The following is a 23,531-nucleotide window of genomic DNA, read 5'->3' on the forward strand; positions in this document are numbered from 1 at the left end:
ATTTGAATTTTGAGGAAAGATAAGATATGAAATCTAGTTAGGATTGGATTGGGGTGAATTTCTAAGGTTTATAAACGTTCAGGGAGTTACTGCAATTTTTTCGAAGTTTGCCGAATTAAAAGCTTTTTGGCTTGTTTCGAACTGGGGTCCCATGAGAGACTGGCGCCTCAACCACTGGCTATCGTCCACTCCTTAGTTATATTTGTTGCTATAATTTAAATTTTGTTTTAAGGTGTTACAACCGAAGAAACAAAAGGGGTAGGGGAACTCGAAATCGGGTATGCAGGGAAATAGGAAAGAGTGTTAACAATTTGGCAACTGCGGAATTCTTGTCTGTTTTACAACGCTTACAGCGGTGTGGGTAAAATTATGAATAAAAAGGGAAGAAGGGTTTTAAACCTGGTCCCAACGTGCTAACCATTAAGCCTAAATCTATTCCATTTTCAATTTTTCCTCCAACTTAGTCTCTCAAAGAAACATACAAACTACTTAACCATCTAGCCTAAGCCTTATTTCTTACTTAATTTTGTCACTTAAATCTATATATTTATTTAGATTTTATCTTACATATTCCTTAATAGTACCTTACACATTTACCTCCTCCTTTTTGTTTCTTCTTTAGCTTATTCAATATATAATTCCTAACACATTCTAGTGTAATATTCAATCATTAATATTCATTTTTACCCTTTTTTTCTGGTCTTAACTCAAGTAAAACATTTTTTTCCAATTAAACCTCCTAATGAAGTTTTGTTTTGGATTGATACCATAATATCTAATTACTCTAAACCCCTAAATTTCAGGGTGTTACAATGAATTTTGATCTTGGATTGAGATGTGGAAAGGCTTCCCTGTACCTTTCACTTTATTCCTATTTAACTGCCTTTTGTATATCGCCTCACTGCAATTATTGTAATTAAAAAGAGTAAAATGATTACGAGCCCCGTGATAGCCAAAGCGACCACTAGAGGCCGTGCCAGGGGTCAGGCGCCTCCAAAATGGTAAAATTTTAGTTTTAGTCCTTCTAAAACTCCAGGCGTTCTAGTGCCTTAAAAAGCATTCTAGTTGAGAAGAATAAAATGAATTATACATATCTCTGAAAGGTCTTCAACAACCGCATGTATTAAAAAAAATTAGCAGGTAAGCAGGACAAATTTGTATTTAAAACCTGACTTGAAGCAAAGATCTAACTTCACATTGCAGAATCTTAACAAAAACTGATTTAGACATTTGTTGATCAAACAGTTTTAATAATAAGAAGAAAAGATTTGTAGATCAAAAGGAAAATATGAGGAGAAGCTAAATAGGATTAATTGTTGGTATTGTATCAAACTCAAGGCCCTTTGCTTAATCAGTTCCCTCAAAGCATATCATCTACCATTGTAACAGAAAGGGTTTTCCAGAACAAATTCAGTACCCAAAAAAAGAAAAACAGAAATCTAAGCACAGATTGTGATTCAAGCAATGAAAAAAAAGGAACTCACATTGATGCATATAATCGTTGTCTAGTGCCAACAGAACCAGGCGAGTTTCCTCTTATTTTTCTAAGTGTTTAGCAGCAAACTCAGGCATGCAACATCTGATAATCCAGAAAGAAAAAAATGTGTTTTTATATACAATTATTAAAACTTTTTAAAAATTTAAAAACTTATCTTAATTTTTTGAACTATTTTATATTTAGCACTAATAAATGAATAAATAAAAGCATTTTTAAATACAATATAAAATAATTTATCCAAAGTTTTATGCATATTTTAGAGTAAAAGATTTATACATTTTAAGAGTTTCATAAATTTGAAATACTATTTTAAAACAGTTTTAAAGTTGAAAAATATTGTTTATAATTTTTTGAAACTAAATAAAATACATTTATCAAAATTTAAATAGATTACATAAATTTAATGTAATTCTTTATGACTATCAAATCTTTTTATAAAACACACGAGTGCACGCTATAAAACAAGTTACGTTATATTATCAAAATATATAAATCCTGATTTGATAATTTAAATAAATATTTTAATAATTTTAATAATTTTATATATTTTCAACTTTATCTTGTATTATATTTTATTTTTAAATAATATATATAATGATAAAAGATCTATTATTTTCTATTTTTGTTTAAAATAATTATATATAAAGAATAATAACAAATGGGGATTAATATAATTTACCATTATAATTTTAAAATTATCTTCAATTTAAAATATATTATATTATTTTAATTTAAAATGAAAAATGGTCATATATAAAAGTTATCGCATGTTAACAAAATGAATATGACATGTGTTAAAATATTATGTCTCAATATCAATTGAGAACCTAAAATCTTGTAATGTATATGATATTATAAAAGAAAGCTTGACCCAACCCGTTTACTCGACCTACCTTCTAAAAAGACACATACTCTTAGTTTTTTAAATATTGGGTTCGCAATACCAACCTAGTTTGAAACAGAAGGTGAAATTTTAGTGGGTGAAAGTACCCCATCCATTGTTGTATTATCAATAAGTGAGCAAATAAATGGCATGGCATGGCATATGACTATTTGGGTAATTATGAAATCTCATTGAGGATGATGACATGTATTTATAAAATGTTAATATTTAATACAATATAAAAATTTTAAAATTTACAAAATAATTGCACATGTTACTAATTATGATTGGCTATAATAATTAGGGATAATATCATATTTGGTACTTGTACTTTGAAATGTCCAATGTGACATTTGAGCAATCAATATATGTGTTATACCTCTTCCCAACAATAACATGTGGTAGAGCTTAAACAGAAGCCCATAGATGGTCCCCTGTTGAGTATCCTTTATTGTGACCCCCTGTTGGATTTTACATAACTAGTGTAGCGACGTAAAAATTTTAGCTTAGTCGCTAATTGTGGCGATTTATTAAGCATTTGATTTTGAAATAAAAGGGAGTCGCCACCGATCCTTTTTATAGGTGTGATCGGACACCTAATAAATTTTTTTTTAAAACAAAAAGTAGGTCGAGTTTAGGTCTACGTCAAAATCCAGAGAAAAAGTAGGGTTCGGGAGTCGGTTACGTGCGAGGAAGGTATTAGCACCCTCGCGACGCCCAAAATTGGTATCTTATAAACATGTGTTGTCTTGATTTTCAAAAATACGAGTTTAATGTAACATTTAGTCGTGATTCAATTGGAAAGACGAGAAATTTTAGTTTTTGGTTTTTTAGAAGGGTGTTCCGCCTTTAACTCGAGCCGACAAATTTCATCCAACTTAGCGATGAAATTCGATGACTTAATGTTAAATCGGTACATTGCCTTGATTATTGAAATTAGTTAAAAAATACGAATGGGATTTTCGAAGTAATGTAAAACAAATTGAGATGAAATAAATGGAAGAACTAGAAATATATTGAAGCAAGTAACAAATATGACAATAATATTAAAACACTAACAAATACATGCAAGATTAAATGTAATTATAATATCAAACACGAGAACACAACGAATATACATATGTAAAAAATGACATTAAGATTATATACGTAACAATATATATAAGTATGGTATTGAAAGCATGCATAACGTGTATAAAAGATATATGTAATATAATACACAAGTATATTAAATTCACATACATAACCATAATATATAAAAATATTACAATAAAGTTGAAAGTGATACTATGTGCAAATATATATATGTATACATATTTAATGAAAATATTTACTAATATTATATAACAATAATACTAAAATGATGGTATAATATATATAAAAAACAAGTATAATATAATAACAATATTAAAATAAAGTAATTAAGATAATACTATATATAAGCGTACAAAATACAACAAAAATACATATACATATATATATGATAAAGTATTAGAAAATGCATACATATATTAGGGATAATAATAGTAAAAGAAAACCATTAACAATGCAACATAAATAGACGAGAGTAGTGGTATATACAAAATATTGCATTAAGATATTTACATAGTATATGCATATAATATAGTTATTGAAAAATATACAACATATATATGGCATTAAAATGTACATGATAGTTATTAAAATATATACATAAAGTAACATCAAAATATGCAACTAATAGTAAAAATATTAAATAAATAAGAAAAATACATGATATATAAATACATACGATATACATATTAGAAGTGAGAAAATGCAAAGACGATACATAAATACGTACATATATAATAATGACGTAAGAAATACTTAATATATAATATTTGAAATATATGCATAAAAATATAATGTTAGTAAATATACATAATATATAGGTATTAAAAAATAATAAAACTATTGACAATATTTCAAAAATATATAGGTATACACTAAAATGCACATAATTATATTGAGATCGTATGTTTTAATAAATGAGAAATATATATATATATATAGAATACAATATTAAAATATTTACATAATATACATTTTAAAAAGAACTAATAATAATGTTTCATAAATATATAAATATACTAAATATATACACATATATGTACATAATACAATATACGCCACTACATACATAAAATATAGTAAATATAATGAAAATATAAAGATTATAATTAATAATAATAAATAATGAAAATGAAAAACAAATAATTTAAAAATAAAGCGGTAATATAATAAAGAGGACTAAATCGAATTAAAAAACAAAGTTTGGGGCTAATTTTAAAGGAAAGCAAAGAGGAAAGGACTCATTTGAATACGCATGAAAATGTGGGGGACCAAGAGTGCAAAATTCCCAGTCATTAAAACGCTGTGCAGCGAAAAGGGATCAATTTATAAAACAGATTAAATTTCAAGGCCAAATTAAAAATAACGAGAAAACTCGATTGTAAATGCCAGAAAAGCGGAAGTACTGCGCGCATAAATATCCCATTCAAACAAAAACACGCGAACCCTGAGGCGGGTCGGGTCGGATGGTTGGGTCATGCTCGAAACGACGTCGTTTTGGGGCTTAAGTATAGCCCCCAAAACGACATCGTTTTGGAAGGCTATAAATAGGCCTAATTTTAGAAAAAAAGTCATTTGTAAGAGGAAGAAGAAAAAAAAGAAAGAGAGGAAGAGAGAAAAAAAGAGAGGAGGAGAGGAGAAGGATTTCGGTGGGAGGAGAGGCACCGATCCTTCACCGGACCTTCGCCAACGTTGGCGCCGGCCACCGTACACGGTGGCCGGAAAAGGTAAGAAATTTAAATTTTTTTATATTTTTTTATTTTCGAATGTATGTATATATATATGTTAGAAAAGAAGAAGAAAAGAAAAAAAAACAAATTTAAGAAGATAATAAAGAAAATGAAAAAAAGAAATCACCTTCCGATTTATGTTTTCTTTCCTTGTTTCTTTTTGAATTTTCCTCTGCTTTTTATATTTGGTCTATGCTATTTGTTGTTAGAATCTATTGATGGTATTGTTATTTTTCCTCAAAAATCAATTATTTTTCTTGTTTCTTTGCTTGAATTGTCCAACCCTTTTACAAATATTGTGTTCGGGTCTTTATAGCCATTCTTACACTGTCTTGCTTCCCTAGAATTTGATGTTTGCGTGCTCCCTTTGTTTTGCAGGGTATGGCTGGTGCTGGTGGTGGCAGAGGCTGGTATGGTGGTGGATGGGACAAGGGTAGGTGCAAGTGGCCGGATGGGACGGGGTTAGGTGGTGTTAGGGTTTCGGTTGTGAGCTGGTTAGGGTTAGGGGTAATTTGGGTCTGTTATTGGGTAGTGGGTTTTGATGGGTTAGTGGGCTGTTAATTTAGTGGGTTAGGTGTTGGGTAAGGGTTTAATGGGTTTATGTTGTATTTGGGTTTTGGGCATGGGGTTGTTAAATGGGTAGTTTTAGGTTTAATTTGGAAATGTAACTGGGCTGAGTAGTTTAAAACGGTCCAAAATTGGCCTATAACAACTAGCCATCACTGCATTCCACTTAAAACAACTAGGAGATTGCCTGTTTCTAGCCACTCGCTTGAAAGGCCATATAGTCTCAAAGTCGAGTTTCAAGGGATGATTTTTCATTAAGGTTGGTTTGAGAGACTCAAACGGTTCAAACAAAAATTCACCTAAATTATTTTCAAAATTCTATGCCTCCTAGGAGTTCACCTCAAGAAATTACAAAGTCAATTCTAGAGACTTAAACGTTCATGCATACTTAGCTTTTCCAAGGAATTAAAAGTTTCATGGTTTGATTTACATATTTTATTAAGACTAACATTATGTCATAATTCAGGCAACATAACAATTATTGAGATAATAGAACTTTATTTATACTAAAGTTTAACATTATCAACAAAATTTCAAAATTTTAAGCAAAATATAACTTAATCATAGTTTGATAGAAAAAATGAATTCTTAAAAAAAAAATTAATTTTTGGTTCCTCACTTAAGATGAACAATACCCCCATTGTTAAAAACGTTAGACAGAAGGGACGAAAATATAGAAGTGAATAGATAATGTGCACCAAGTAGGATTCCAAAAAAGAGAGGTGTGTAACACCCAAAAAATGATAGATTTTTAATTCTGCAAGCATGTCAATTAATTTGATTTGGTGTGTGGGTTAAGTGCCTTGAAAGTCTATTGTAGGTCTTGTGTTTGGTTCTCTTATTTTGAATTTTCCTATTTATTGTGGCATTATCTCAAGCTTGATTTTTCAGGCTTATTTTATATTCTTCGTTGGGTTATGAGAAGGATGAGCCTACTAGTTCAATGTTTAAGCCTTTGTATACTTTTTGGTCTTGAATTTGAATCTTGGCGTAAGCAAATGAAGTATTTTTGTTGATTGCATTTGTTAATAGTTGAGTTCTTTTGAATTACAGTAGTCTGATGGTTGGTTATTATAGGATATTTTATTTTATTTTCTTAAGTTATCAAAATAAAAAAAAACAACCCTAAAATCACTCTACTTTTGCATGCCCCACAATCTCTCCTTTCACATTTATCTCTCTTTTTCTTGTTTACTTTTTTTCTTTTGAAGTTTTCCTTTTTTGTTTTTTTCTTCTTCTTCTTTTCTTTTTTGCTAGTACTCACTTGCTACCATTCCATTTTTTCCCTTGTATTCGTGCATGGTGTTGTTATTTGATCGTATTTCTGAACCTGGAGTAAGTTTCATTGGATTATTTTTATTCTTTTGCTTTGAAATTGTTTATTGAACAAGACAGGAGTTGTGCTTATGTCTGATCTTCGTTCTTAGTTATGATGAACATTCTTGTGTTTTTTATTAGGCGAAGGGGGTGAGAATCAAATTCCTCCAGTGGAGTAGTTCTCGTATTTGGCGTTGTTTTTGAGTAGTAAGTATACAAATCTCATTTTAGGGTCTGAATTTTTGACAAAAGAATGCCAATTTGGATGGGTATTTGATGATTATTTGGTGCAATTTGTTGAATGATTGTAGGATTTGTGAGTTCCTGATAGTGTGGTTAGTCAATTACATCATTAGGTGTGTGAACTAACTCGAAAAACTCATCAAAATCTCATAAAATAAAAAAATAGGGGTTGTTTTTTAAACTACCCAGTATTACACGACTGTGTGACGGACCATGTGCACCACACAACCGTGTGGAGCACACAACCGTGTGCAATTTTCTAGCCTGTGTTAGTAGACCGTGTGGGCCACACAGCCGTGTAGGCATTTTGGCCCAATTTTGAGGCCCGAATAATGCCAATTAAGGGACTCGAAAATTGGGTCCATGGGCATTATGTAGGCCTAAAAAAAGGCGTAAGTTTCAGTATAAAAACATAGGTATGTGTAGGAAGCATGTTAAGTAGGTTTCGATAAGTATATTAATATGATATGATATGCTCTATAAGTATGTACATTAACCATGCAAGTTATACGATTTGTGAGTACCTTATGCTAGTTTCATATAAAAATATGTGTATGCATGCCATACGATTTATGTTATAAGGATGTACGATATTGTGTCTATGTTTTGGGGTGGGATTAATATGATGGAGGAAGTGTTATATGGTAGTATCTACTGCAATTATGGCGGCTAGACCACACATTTCTATATGGCAGCTCATTTGCATATTTATGAGTGGCATACCGCCACGTACTAGTGTGATTGGATGGATGGACTTTTGTAGTACTCCTAATTGGTGTGATTGGTTGGACGAAGATGGTGTGTAGTGGATGAGGGTGGGATATGATATATTATAAGATATGTTCCGGTCTAAAATCTGATATGATATGATATGATATGTATAAGAAATATTCCGAAATGGATTTTGATATGCTATGATACATTCTGGTATATATATTTGTAACGCCCCAATTTTCGGGAATTCTGTGAATGTTGGCATAGGTTTAATTATGTTAGTGGGCCTCTAGAAAGCCCAAGCTTAAGATAGAACCCGACAATTTTAGTTAATTTTTGTTCCATAAGAAAAAGGGGGTGAAATGATGAAATAGGACCTATGTGAAAATGTTTGAAAATGCTATAGGCTAAATTGAAGTGGCCAAATAAATAGGAGTGCAAAATAGGAGGATTTGCATGACAAACCTCCCATTTTACATGAAGTGGCCAACCATCATGTTGTTGTAGACAAAATGTACACTTGATATCCATAATTTATGGTACAAATTGATACAAATTGATAATAGGTTAGGTAAATGTTCCATGATAATGGGTTAGGTAAATGTTTCATGATAATAGGTTAGGTAAATGTTCCATGATAATGGGTTAGGTAAATGTTTCATGATAATGGGTTAGGTAAATGTTTCATGATAAGAATATCATGTCTTTTGTATTAAAGAATTAAATGGATGAAATATGAAGTTTTATTAAAAGAAAAAGGGTGAAAAGAACAAAGTTTTGTCCATCTTTGTTCATCATAGCTGAAAGTTAGAGAAGAGAAAGGAGAGGAGAAAGCTCTTGAGTATTCGGTCATTAGGAGAAGGAAAATTGAAGGTAAGTTCTTGGTACCTTGCTTCTATTTTGAGGTTCATGAGTTTTCTTGATTCTACCTTAACTCTTGAAGTATATTTTGATTTTTAGTTGTGTTGTGAGCATTTAGTCATGAATTAAAATGAAGGAAATGGTTGTTGTTTCATGTTTTTTGATGAAAAATGGAAGATAGGTGAAGTTGAGCCAAACAAATGAGCATGCATGTGCCTTAGATGCTAAAGGAAAAATCGGCTAACATGTTGTGCTTTAAAATGATGAAATGGAGATTATACTTAAGTAAAATCATAGATATGTGATGATTGATTGGTGATATACATGTTTAAATAACAAGCATGCAAGTTAGGTGTGAAAGAGTGATTTGGTAATAAATCTGCTTGGGACAGTAGCAGTAACGTGACTTTGGAAAATCACCATAAATTGTGGGAGATGAATTAGAAGCTGAATAAATTATGTAATTAAAGCTTATTGAGTCTAGTTTCTAATGAAATAAACAAGAACATATTTTGAATTCTGTACAATGAGAAATTTGATTCGTAATGAAGGGTGGTCAGATTAGTCAAACAGTGAAACATGGGAAAATTTGAGAAAATTCTGGTATTGATTAGCTAAACCAAAAATTCTGAAAATTTTATGGATAGAAGATACATGAGTCTATTTTCAGGGAAAATTAACGGAACTTGATTTGGAGTTTCGTAGCTCCAGTTATAAATGATTTAGTGACTGTTGCTCAGGAAGACAGCTTGCAGTGAAATTATGATTATGTGGTAAACATTGACAAAAATTTGTTAATGAGTTGCTTATTGATTTCTTATAAGCTTACTATGATATGTAGGTGTGGTTGACTGAATATTGTAAGGGGTTAATACGTAGTTCGTATTTGAATAGTTAGATTAACGTGTTAGTAATCCAATTGTAGGCAGTTCGTGTGTGGATCTCGTCAGCATATCGTTGCAAACAGGTGTGTAACTAACACCCTCTTTCTTAGTCCGGATCGGCAAAAGTCGAAAAGTCGAAATCTTTCAAAACCGGTATTTTGTAGATTTGCGTGTGCGAATGCTCGTAAGGTAAATCGATTAATGTTTTTGGTAAGCTGCAAAATTTGGACGCAAAGTGCATGATTTACGTGCCATCGATATTTTTGGGCTTAATGGGCCAAAATTGGAATGATAGGCCAACAGCCCAATTCGTAAGAACCCTCGATGCGTGATTACGTTAGTACGTGAAAGGTAGGAATATGCATGAAAAACCCTAAAATAGATAAATTACTGAAATACCTTTAAAAGTGGAAAATTTACGTTTACCCCTAGTAGATAAATTACCAAATACCCCTAGGGTTAAATTGACCTAAATGCATGTTTGATGTTGTTATTTACTTGCATGCCATGTTGTTATTATCGATGCATGGATGGGATATTGACGGAGGAAATCTTGAAAGTGGCTTGTCCACGTCTTGGAGGCTTTGCCTCAATTTATGATAACCGAGAGCAATCTCGCAAGCTGTGGAGTGTTAAATTTGGGTGGGTTGAGCTATCCCACATGGAGTGTATGGCTGAATACGGGTGGAGTGTAGTGGTTGGTGGGTTGAGTAGTCTCCCAAATGGGTTTGCATATGTTATTGATGTTGCATGTATTTTGAAATGGGCCTATGGGCCATCATTATCTGAATAAGGGCTAAGGCCCGTTTATTATAATCTGAAAAGGGCTTTGGCCCAGTATCACTGTTACCTAAATGGGCTTGCATATGTTATTGATGTTGCATGTATTTTGAAATGGGCCTATGGGCCATATTGTTATCTGAATAAGGGGCTAAGGCCCAGTTTATTGTAATCTGAAAAGGGCTCGCCCAATATCACCATTACTGAATGGGCTTAGGCCCAATAGGCTTGAGTGACTTGGGCTTTGAATGGGTTTTCCTTACACACCGAGTTTCCCAAACTCACCCTTTTATTTTCATCTACGCAGAAATCCCCAACCATAGTGGGCTTGAAGTCGTGAGGGAATTTGAGTGGCCACCGCTCGAAAGTTTGATTTTCTTTTGGTGAACTGGACATCCTTTTAATTACATTTGAGGTTTTGGGCTTTTAAATGTAATAAGGCCGCTTATTTATTTTTGATGGTTTTATATGTTTTATTAAGATAGATAATATTTATTTTAACTGTTGAAATTGGATAGCTTTAGGCGTTTTCAAAAACAACAGATTGATTTCAAAATAACACGACAACAAGCAAAGCTTCGCAATAAAAGTATTTTCCAAAATTAATCACTTTTCCTAAAATGACTTAATCAAGTCGGTTTCTAGAAATATCCATGACGTTAAAGTGTGGCAATGGCGGTATACATGTCTAGGATTGGATCCGAAGGAGCTTGGTACTTAGCAATCAGATGGACTCACCATCTCTTTTCGGTTTCCTACCGGTGCATGACTTCCATTCACTTTAACCCTTAATGAATTAATCTTTGAACATCAAGTACGATTTTCTGGACTTAGAATGGAAAAAAAAAATTTAACGTTTTTGATGTGGCATGTCGGATCCGACCATAACTTCTGGGCCGGGTTTGGGGTGCTACATTTAGTGGTATCAGAGCCTAGGTTACAATAACTCAGCTGTGGAATAGGTTTACAAAAACAAAGATTTTTGAAAGCAAAAATTTTATAAAGAATGCGAAAAACTTGATTTTCAAAATTTAGATCATTAGAAGGTGGCATTCCGAATCTCCGGCTCAAGTCTGTAAGTATTCTGAATTTTTTTGAATATTTTCCTGAATTATCTGTCTGTACTGAAATCCTACTAGGATAGTCTAGATAGGATGATTCTGAACATAGGAAAATTTGATAAGAGACTGAAACTGTTGCTAGACTTCGATTCTACGAAAACAAACTTTGAATTACTGTCTGATTCATAAAACATCTGTAATAAACACTGGAATATTAATTGATGCATAAAAATTCGTAATCAAGATAAATCGATATGAGTACAAGAGCTACTCGGGGAAGAGGCCGTGGTCGAGGCCGAGGTAGTACTCAAGCTGGATCTTCGTCTTCTGAACACATTCCCACTGGAGTAGCACGACCACCACCGACGGATGAGAATGGGCCGTATGATAGGGCCGCCGAGGATGATACCTGTCACAGGCAATACTTCATGTTCTGGAAAGGGTTGCCTGAGCAAGTTCAGGCAACGAAATTCAGGGATCTATGTCTGAATAACTTCTGGACTAACGGAACAGAGATCTTTAAGAGCATGTCTGGTATAGCCTCGAATGTGGCGGAATATTGGTTGGAGGCCACAGAACGGATTATGGACGACTTGGACTGCTCTGAGGAGATTGTGAATAGGGTATCTGTACTAAGTCCCTTGGGTCACTCGGTTAGGGTAGACAAACTGTATAGGAATGTACCCTTAGAAACTCAAGGTAGGATTTTCCCTGGAGATCTGATGGAGTTACCGTTCGGAGAGTTTGATCTTATTTTGGGAATGGACTGGCTTGTTAAGCATAAGGCGACTCTGGATTGTGCTACTAAACGAACGGAGTTAAGGACCACAAAGGATGAGGAGGTTATAGTGATAGGTGAGCGAAGGGATTATTTATCCAATGTGGTGTCGGCTTTAAGAGCCGAAAAGTAGATTCGGAAAGGTTGTGAGGCCTATTTGGCATTTGTAAGTCAGTCAGAAGAGGAGGGACTGACAGTGGATAAGGTTAGGACAGTAAAGGAGTTCCAAGATGTTTTTCTCGAGGAGCTTCCAAGATTGCCTCCGAATCGAGAAGTTGAGTTTGGAATAGACTTGTTGCCTAGAATGGCGCCTGTGTCTATCACACCGTATAGGATGGCACCGAAGGAGTTAGTAGAGTTAAATGCTCAAATTCAAGAGTTGTTGGATAGGGACTTCATTAGGCCAAGCGTGTCTCTATGGGGAGCACCGGTGCTATTCGTGAAAAAGAAGGATGGTACGATGCAGATGTGCATTGATTATCGCCAGTTGAACAAACTGACGATTAAGAATAAGTATCCACTGCCAAGGATTGACGATCTATTTGACCAGCTTAGAGGAGCTTCTATATTTTCCAAGATCGACCTTCGATCTGGATATCATCAGTTAAGGGTCAAGGAGGCAGATATCCAAAAGACGACATTCAGGACTCGGTATGGTCATTACGAGTTTCTGGTTATGCCATATGGACTAACGAAATCTCCTGCAGCGTTTATGGATCTGATGAATCATGTGTTCCAACCATTTTTAGATCAATTCGTAGTCGTCTTTATTGACGATATCCTGGTATATTCTGAAACTAAAATGAAACATGATGAGAATCTCCGTATAGTACTGTAAGTATTAAGGGAGAAGGAACTCTTTGTGAAGTTCAGCAAGTGTGAATTTTGGTTGAGGGAGGTAACTTTCTTAGGACATGTGGTCTCTGCTGAGGGGATTAAAGTGGACCCTCAGAAAATTGAAGCGGTTTTGGAATGGAAGCCACCTAGGTCAGTGTCAAAAATACGGAGTTTCCTAGGACTGGCAGGATACTACAGAAGGTTTGTAGAAGGTTTTTCTGTGATGGCAGCACCTCTAACAAAACTCATAAGGAAAGGAGTACCGTTTGTATGGACTAAGAAGCAGCAAAAAGCATTTAAGAAGTTGAAGAAAGTTCTAACTGAAGCACTTGTATTAATTTAGCCGGAGTCTGGGAATGATTTTACTGTGTACAGTGACGCATCAGATGTGAGTTTGGGCTGCGTGTTAATGCAAGAGGGTAAGGTGGTTGCATATGCATCACGATAGCTTAAGCCTCATGAGGGAAACTGTTTGACTCATGATTTAGAGTTGGCAGCAGTGATATTTGCACTTAAGATTTGGAGACATTACTTGTACGGAGAAAGGCCTATTATATACACTGGCCATAAAGTCTTAAGTATTTGTTGACTCAGAAGGAGCTGAACCTTAGGCAAAGGAGCTGGATTGAGTTGCTTAAGGATTATGACTATTCGATCGAGTATCACCCAAGCAAGGCTAATGTGGTAGCCGATGCTCTAAGTCGTAGAGCTGTATCTGATCTGAGAGCCATGTTTGCCCGTCTGAGTCTGTATGATGATTGAAGTCTGTTGGCTGAGTTGCAAGTGAGGCCAACCTGGGTGGATCAGATTAAGGAAAAACAGGTTTAACGATGAGTCTTTGGTCGCTCGTTTTCAACAAGTTAAGGAAGGAAACTTGAGTTTGGGAGCCAGAAGAGACGATGCAATAGCAATACCCTCATCTGTTTGATTAGGTAAATTTCGAGGACGAAATTTCTTTAAGGAGGGTAGAGTTGTAACGCCCCAATTTTCGGGAATTCTGTGAATGTTGGCATAGGTTTAATTATGTTAGTGGGCCTCTAGAAAGCCCAAGCTTAAGATAGAACCCGACAATTTTAGTTAATTTTTGTTCCATAAGAAAAAGGGGGTGAAATGATGAAATAGGACCTATGTGAAAATGTTTGAAAATGCTATAGGCTAAATTGAAGTGGCCAAATAAATAGGAGTGCAAAATAGGAGGATTTGCATGACAAACCTCCCATTTTACATGAAGTGGCCAACCATCATGTTGTTGTAGACAAAATGTACACTTGATATCCATAATTTATGGTACAAATTGATACAAATTGATAATAGGTTAGGTAAATGTTCCATGATAATGGGTTAGGTAAATGTTCCATGATAATAGGTTAGGTAAATGTTCCATGATAATGGGTTAGGTAAATGTTTCATGATAATGGGTTAGGTAAATGTTTCATGATAAGAATATCATGTCTTTTGTATTAAAGAATTAAATGGATGAAATATGAAGTTTTATTAAAAGAAAAAGGGGTGAAAAGAACAAAGTTTTGTCCATCTTTGTTCATCATAGCTGAAAGTTAGAGAAGAGAAAGGAGAGGAGAAAGCTCTTGAGTATTCGGTCATTAGGAGAAGGAAAATTGAAGGTAAGTTCTTGGTACCTTGCTTCTATTTTGAGGTTCATGAGTTCTTCTTGATTCTACCTTAACTCTTGAAGTATATTTTGATTTTTAGTTGTGTTGTGAGCATTTAGTCATGAATTAAAATGAAGGAAATGGTTGTTGTTTCATGTTTTTTGATGAAAAATGGAAGATAGGTGAAGTTGAGCCAAACAAATGAGCATGCATGTGCCTTAGATGCTAAAGGAAAAATCGGCTAACATGTTGTGCTTTAAAATGATGAAATGGAGATTATACTTAAGTAAAATCATAGATATGTGATGATTGATTGGTGATATACATGTTTAAATAACAAGCATGCAAGTTAGGTGTGAAAGAGTGATTTGGTAATAAATCTGCTTGGGACAGTAGCAGTAACGTGACTTTGGAAAATCACCATAAATTGTGGGAGATGAATTAGAAGCTGAATAAATTATGTAATTAAAGCTTATTGAGTCTAGTTTCTAATGAAATAAACAAGAACATATTTTGAATTCTGTACAATGAGAAATTTGATTCGTAATGAAGGGTGGTCAGATTAGTCAAACAGTGAAACATGGGAAAATTTGAGAAAATTCTGGTATTGATTGGCTAAACCAAAAATTCTGAAAATTTTATGGATAGAAGATACATGAGTCTATTTTCAGGGAAAATTAACGGAACTTGATTTGGAGTTTCGTAGCTCCAGTTATAAATGATTTAGTGACTGTTGCTCAGGAAGACAGCTTGCAGTGAAATTATGATTATGTGGTAAACATTGACAAAAATTTGTTAATGAGTTGCTTATTGATTTCTTATAAGCTTACTATGATATGTAGGTGTGGTTGACTGAATATTGTAAGGGGTTAATCGTAGTTCGTATTTGAATAGTTAGATTAACGTGTTAGTAATCCAATTGTAGGCAGTTCGTGTGTGGATCTCGTCAAGATATCGTTGCAAGCAAGTGTGTAACTAACACCTCTTTCTTAGTCCGGATCGGCAAAAGTCGAAAAGCGAAATGTGAAAACCGGTATTTTGTAGATTTGCGAGTGTGCGAATGCTCGTAAGGTAAATCGATTAATGTTTTTGGTAAGCTGCAAAATTTGGACCGCAAAGTGCATGATTTACGTGCCATCGATATTTTTGGGCTTAATGGGCCAAAATTGGAATGATGGGCCAACGGCCCAATTCGTAAGAACCCTCGATGCGTGATTCTCGTTAGTACGTGAAAGGTAGAAATATGCATGAAAAACCCTAAAATAGATAAATTACTGAAATACCTTTAAAAGTGGAAAATTTACGCTTTACCCTAGTAGATAAATTACCAAATACCCCTAGGGTTAAATTGACCTAAATGCATGTTTGATTGTTGTTATTTATCTGCATGCCATGTTGTTATTATCGATGCATGGGATGGGATATTGACGGAGGAAGTACTGAAAGTGGCTTGTCCACGTCTTGGAGGCTTTGCCTCAATTTATTGTTAATCGAGCGACAATGCCGCAACTGTGGAGTGTTAAATTTGGGTGGGTTGAGCTATCCCACATGGAGTGTATGGCTGGTACGGTGGAGTGTAGTGGTTGGTGGGTTGAGTAGTCTCCCAAATGGGTTTGCATATGTTATTGATGTTGCATGTATTTTGAAATGGGCCTATGGGCCATATCATTATCTGAATAAGGGGCTAAGGCCCGTTTATTATAATCTGAAAAGGGCTTTGGCCCAAGATCACTATTACCCAAATGGGCTTGCATATGTTATTGATGTTGCATGTATTTTGAAATGGGCCTATGGGCCATATTGTTATCTGAATAAGGGCTAAGGCCCGTTTATTGTAATCTGAAAGGGCTCGCCCAAGATCTTTATTACTGAATGGGCTTAGGCCCAATAGGCTTGAGTGACTTGGGCTTTGAATGGGTTTTCCTTACACACCGAGTTTCCCCAAACTCACCCTTTTATTTTCATCTACGCAGAAATCCCCAACCATAGTGGGCTTGAAGTCGTGAGGGAATTCGGAGTGGCCACCGCTCGAAAGTTTGATTTTCTTTTGGTGAACTGGACATTCTTTTAATTACATTTGAGGTTTTGGGCTTTTAAATGTAATAAGGCCGCTTATTTATTTTTGATGGTTTTTATATGTTTTATTAAGATAGATAATATTTATTTTAACTGTTGAAATTGGATAGCTTTAGGGCGCGTTTTCAAAAACAACAGTTGATTTCAAAATAACACGACAACAAGCAAAGCTTCCGCAATAAAAGTATTTTCCAAAATTAATCACTTTTCCTAAAAATGACTTAATCAAGTCGGTTTCCTAGAAATATCCATGACGTTAAAGTGTGGCAATGGCGGTATACATGTCTAGGATTGGATCCGAAGGGAGCTTGGTACTTAAGCAGTCCGATGGACTCACCATCTCTTTTCCGGTTTCCTACCTGGTGCACAGCTTCCATTCACTTTAACCCTTAATGAATTAATCTTTGAACATCAAGTACGATTTTCTGGACTTAGAATGGAAAAAAAAAATTTAACGTTTTTGATGTGGCATGTCGGATCCGGCCATAACTTCTGGGCCGGGTTTGGGGTGCTACATTTAGTGGTATCAGAGCCTAGGTTACAATAACTCAGCTGTGGAATAGGTTTACAAAAACAAAGATTTTTGAAAGTGATGGTTTTTATATGTTTTATTAAGATAGATAATATTTATTTTAACTATTGAAATTGGATAGCTTTAGGGCGCGTTTTCAAAAACAACAGTTGATTTCAAAATAACACGACAACAAGCAAAGCTTCCGCAATAAAAGTATTTTCCAAAATTAATCACTTTTCCTAAAAATGACTTAATCAAGTCGGTTTCCTAGAAATATCCATGACGTTAAAGTGTGGCAATGGCGGTATACATGTCTAGGATTGGATCCGAAGGGAGCTTGGTACTTAAGCAGTCCGATGGACTCACCATCTCTTTTCCGGTTTCCTACCTGGTGCACAGCTTCCATTCACTTTAACCCTTAATGAATTAATCTTTGAACATCAAGTACGATTTTCTGGACTTAGAATGAAAAAAAAAAATTTAACGTTTTTGATGTGGCATATCGGATCCGGCCATAACTTCTGGGCCGGGTTTGGGGTGCTACAATATTTATATTGTTCTGTTTGTGTGGGCTATATCACACACGGGGCGTAAAGCTCACACATTTGTTTTTTCCGTTTCAGGTGACTTAGGGTTGGACGACGATAAAAAAGCTTAGTTTCCACACTTTTGGTCTAGTACATTATGAACTGATATTTTTATGGACTTTTACGGACTTTTGGGACATTTTAATTTTGTTTGGGATTTCAAACTTTATTTTGGTGTTTCGTTATGCAAAAGTTATGGTTTTTAATCAGTATTTAAAATTAGACCAAGTTGCTAAAAGGGTTTCGCTGCCAAATTTTGTTGAAATCTACTAGAATGTTTTGTCACGTAAATGAATTAATTTAGTTGGATCTATTTTAGTAAAAGGTATTAAACATGGTTTTTCTTAAAGTTGAAGTGGTTTTTCACCAAAACTTAAGCAATAACGTTTTCTCAAATGATGTAACCTCTACAATTCAACTGTAACGTCTAGCTAGGTTTGGGTGTTACAAGGTGAGTCAAGTTTGATTACGAGACTAATAGTTGAGGTAAAATGAGTAACGATTTAATAGTTTAGGTACTAGTTCTGACCAAAAAAAAAGTTTAGGTGTCAATTTAGGAACACTAGTATGGTTTAGGTATCAGTTTGTTGTTTAAGCCTATTATTTTTTAACTAGTAAAATGAGTTGGGTTTGGATTTAAAAAATATAAGTCTTATTAATCTTGGGTTAGTATTTGGTACACTGGTAATGTACATTTTTTATTCCACAAGTAACCTTAAAAAATTATCGCGTGTCTTCTTTTAAAAATATTTATTTTTTAAAATATTTTATTATATCTCTATAGGGCACTTGTCAACCCATTGACTCTGTTTATGAAGTCTAAAAAATCATCCGGCAATGCATCAAATATTTTCCAATTAATCTTAAAACAATTATTTGATATATTGGTATTAGTTTTTTGGTTTAATGATGCAAAAAGGCCACAAGCTTTAAAAAAAAAAAAAGCAATTAAGTCCCTATTTTTTTTTGCACTGAAATTTCAAAATGTATCAAAAAAGCCCTCACACCTTTTCAAATAAGGCCCTACTTTTTTTTTGCACTAAATTGGGTACTTGAACTTTCAAAATGCATCAAAAAAACCCTCAAACTTTTTAAAAAAAAAGCAATTAAGCGCTGCTTTTATTAAAAATTAAAAAAATAAAATCAATAAAAGCTATAAATGTTATTAAGTTTTAATAAAAGTTTCAAATATTAAAAATTTATTAAAATTAGAAAAAATATATAAAAGAATTGTAAAATTTTATAAAATAGTAAAAAATATAAAATATATAGAAAAATAAAAATTATAAAATTTTATAAAGTTGTAAGAAAATTATACAAAATATAAAGAAAAATAAATTTTGTAAAAAATTATAAAAATTATAGTACCAAAAGAAGCATTTTATAATTTTCTATAACTTAAATTGGTTTTTATTTTTTATCATTTTTCGCCACATATTAAACTATGTTGCTAGACATGATGACTTTAATTGAAAAAACTAGGGTTGTTAATTTTTTATGATTTTTATAAAAATTTAATTTTTAATAAAATTTTTAATTTTAGTAAAATTAATATTTTTTATAAAATTTAATATTTAATATTTATTATAATTGTTTTTCTAATTTTTAATAAGAGTAGGGGCTTAATTGCTTTTTTTGAAGAAGTTTGAAGGTCTTTTTTTGAGTGGAAAAAAAGGAGGGGCTTAATTGCATTTTTTTATAAAAAAATTGAGGGCTTTTTACACCCTTAAGCATAATTTTTTTAACACCATAATCGATATTTTCTAAATATCACAAGTGGATTAAAATATAGTTATAAGTTAGTATTTGATACATTAGCAGTATACTTTTTTTTTAATTTCACAAGCAATTTAAAAAATTGCTATGTGTCTCTTTTTAAATATCTATTTTAATATTTTATTATATTGCTATAAGACACTTGTGGAATCTAAAAATTCCAATGACAATATACCAAATATTTTCCGTCTTATTTTTCTTTTATTTTTTAATTATAACTTAAAAACACATATCAATTTTTAATCTAGATTATAAGATTAAAAGCTATAATAACATATATCAAATAATACTTTTAACAATTTCTTATGGCTTAGCAAAATATAGAATTTCCAGCTATGAGAATTGGAATCAAATCTATAATAAAAGAATTTGGAAGCATCTTATTCATCTCATATAAAAGTAAAAATATTTGAGAGTTGGGAGAGAGAGGGGAAAGAATATGCTGTCAAAACCAAATTCCAATGGTATAACATGTGATAAAAGTTTTTAAACATCTTTTGCACTTAAAATTTGACACTTTCATTTTTCATTCCTGGCCACTTATCCTAACCTATCCAAAAGGAACCTTGGGGAATTAATAAATTAATCTATTAAATTTGTGTTTAACATTGTTTTTAGGAAGTATTTACTATTTCAGAGAAAAAGTATTCTTTTCACATTAAAAATTAGCTCAAAAACACCTTTTTCACAAATTAAAATTTTTAGCTTTTACTTAATTTGAGAAACACTGTTAAACTAAGTTTAATAAATGTTAAGTGTAGTAATAGTGCACATTTTATTTTCAAAAGAGGATGAAATTTTAAATATTAATATTCATAAACAGTAAAATAAAAAAAACAATTTAATTGTAGGAGAAAAAAATCATTGATGCCTTTCACATCTCTTCTTTTTAATTGGAAAAACATAAGAGTTTGGTAAATATTTTATTTGTATTCCATAAAGCAAAAAGTTAATTACATTTGTTGTTTGAAAATTATATAATGATGTTATTGTTTTCTATTTAAAAGTATTAACTAAACATTCATGCTTCGTTAACAATATGAGAAAAAAAACTTTATTATATATATTATAATAATTAGACATAAAATAAATAATATATAATATAAATTTAAACAAATATAAGTAATAACTCATCTAAGAATAAGTCTTCTTTAAAATAATCGAAAAATTTTCTTTTTTTACTAAAAATATTATCAATTGAATTAATCTATTGTTCACTCTTATGTTAAAACATATGTAAAATATAATACTTTAATATGATAAAAAAACCTAACAATAATATCACATGATACAAATATGTATATTTATATATATGATACAAATACATAGCATGCTAGAGTTTATAAAAAAATAATTATTAATGTATCAAAATATATAGAGAGAGTTTCCTCAAAATATATACTGAGAGAGTCTAAGCACAATTATAATATAATACGTGAAAAATACTTAATATATGGATAAATTACATTATTTGTCACCTTAAAATGGCATCGTTCCTATTTTGATCATTTTTTTGTTAACTTAGTCACTTTAATTAACATAATTGCTCAAATTGGTCACTGTTATTAAAAATTTTGTTAATCTACTAACAAATTGTTGACATGACATTTTTGTTTACTTTTAACTAAAGTTAGGAACCTCTCTAAAATTAGTTCAAAATATTTTTCTTCTTTTTAAATTTATTTGCAACATAAAAATTTCATTGGTAATATTATCAATATTTGAATTTTGAATTTTCTTTAAAAATAAAAAATTTAGTGATGTGAACAATAAACACCCTACTCTTTTTAACGAGTGCACTGGCGATCCTACCGCTACCAACACCATCAACGACTTGGTCATAGTTTGGCAGCAACAGCAGGAAATGTGAAAATGGTGAAAGGAAGAAACGTAAAATTGGTGGCCAGGAAGAATGATAAGTGTAGAAGTCTACGTCCCTATCTGCAGCACATACGGGACAGCCCATCATCAGGTGAGATTGGTTTCATTCAAACCGTTCGACATCGTTTGATACTCTTGTATTGGACGTTGATCTGAAGAACAAGGTCAAAGCTGATCTCAAAATGTTCCTCGGGTATACCATACATTCACTTTGGAATGATTTAATAGAAAATTTTAATTTTTAAATTAAAAAAACAAATTTCTTTAAAAAATATATATTAATTTATAATAAAGGAAAGAGAATTAAAGTTATGGGGTATTTTATGTGTAAACCCATCATTTCCTATCTCAAAATAATTCATTGTTATATCTTTTTCCTTTTCTTAATTCACTTGTTTTATACTATGATATGATAATGATTCCATTATAAAGGTGCTTCTTAATCTCGTCTTTATTATAAAGCAGGAATTAATATCTTGATTTCTTAATCACCTTATCTAAAAATTTGGTGTTTATCTAAGGATAATACACAATATAAACTTTTTAATAAAATATTAAAAATAAATAGATATTTACTCATCACTTAAAAATTACATTCAGATTATTTTATTTCTTTTAAAATTAAATTATCTTTTAAAGATTTTATGTTTATTCTACATTCACTTCTTCAGCCTCTTCTATTTAAAATGTTTTTTTAAATAAATCAACAATTATATGTAAAATTTTCTTATATTTCTATTTTAATATTTCTCAAACAATTTAATTATATTAATATATTTTTTAGGAGAATGAGTTTATTTGGGATCGAACTCAATAATATAATGCTCTTGCCACTAGGCCAAGAGATTGTTATAATTAGATTAATACTTAATTTTAAGTATAGGTAAAATTTTTAATTTAAATTTAGTACAAAATCCAATTTTTAAAAACACCAACTTATATTTAGGAAATCCAACAATTAGTTAATGTTAATCTAATTTAACTCATAGCTGCTAACGGGGAAATCCTAAAGGAAAAGTTGAGGTTGCTTAATTAATTGATGTTATTATCCAATCACAAATTCCTTTATTATATAAGATCGCTTTATTCTTTTCTATTTTTGTTGTTATATTCTCCTTCAAATCATGTTAAAGTTATGAATTTTAAGTTGTGATTTATTAGTTAAATATTCGTTTTATTTTTAAAAATTGTTTAGACTCGAATTACAGGAGTGTTGATGCTATAATGTGTGTTGACAATAATTTCTTCTTATAAGTAATGTGAGAGTTATTAAAACAAATATTATTTGTTAAATGAATAATTAATTAATTTCTTGAAATAGCAATTATTTTTTTATTTGAATTCAGGCTCTATTAATTTTTACACTAACTTATTGACTTGATTTAAATAAAGAAAAGATATATACAATAGATTCATACAATTTATTCTATATGGAATATGTGTCAAGATTTTAATCAAAATACTTCATCCATAGATTAGACACAAATAATAATTATTAAATTTTGATTTAAAAGCAGTTTATGTTTTTTTTACTAAAAGAAATCAAAATCTGAAACCTTCTCAATCTTTTCTCAAACAACATATATTCGGTCTCTTTGATTCTTCAAAGATTTGTGAAATAGAAAGATTACTATAATATCTTCATTGCATGGCATATGGGTATCTTCAATTTCAATGATTCTGCTCCAAGCTTAATATATACATTGAAAACACCCAGGAGTCAACTATTTATTATGCAACTAAGGCATCCACAACATCAACTTGACCCTAACCAAACCAACCTTATTCATTTTATCTCATTGTCAAGCATCAATGATGTGAAAAATAAAATAGAATAAAATA

General features: G+C 31.9%; 1 long non-coding RNA gene across 1 annotated transcript; it reads left to right on the plus strand.

The window, feature by feature from the left end:
• The first annotated feature begins 8,792 nt into the window (after nucleotides 1–8,792).
• On the plus strand, nucleotides 8,793–15,998 carry LOC128291879 (uncharacterized). Its single transcript, XR_008281850.1, has 3 exons — nucleotides 8,793–8,917; nucleotides 9,831–9,872; nucleotides 15,900–15,998. It is a non-coding gene; the product is annotated as an uncharacterized LOC128291879 (long non-coding RNA).
• Nucleotides 15,999–23,531: the final 7,533 nt, after the last annotated feature.

This window comes from Gossypium arboreum, chromosome 4 (assembly GCF_025698485.1).
Source record: "Gossypium arboreum isolate Shixiya-1 chromosome 4, ASM2569848v2, whole genome shotgun sequence".
Lineage (NCBI taxonomy): Eukaryota > Viridiplantae > Streptophyta > Magnoliopsida > Malvales > Malvaceae > Gossypium > Gossypium arboreum.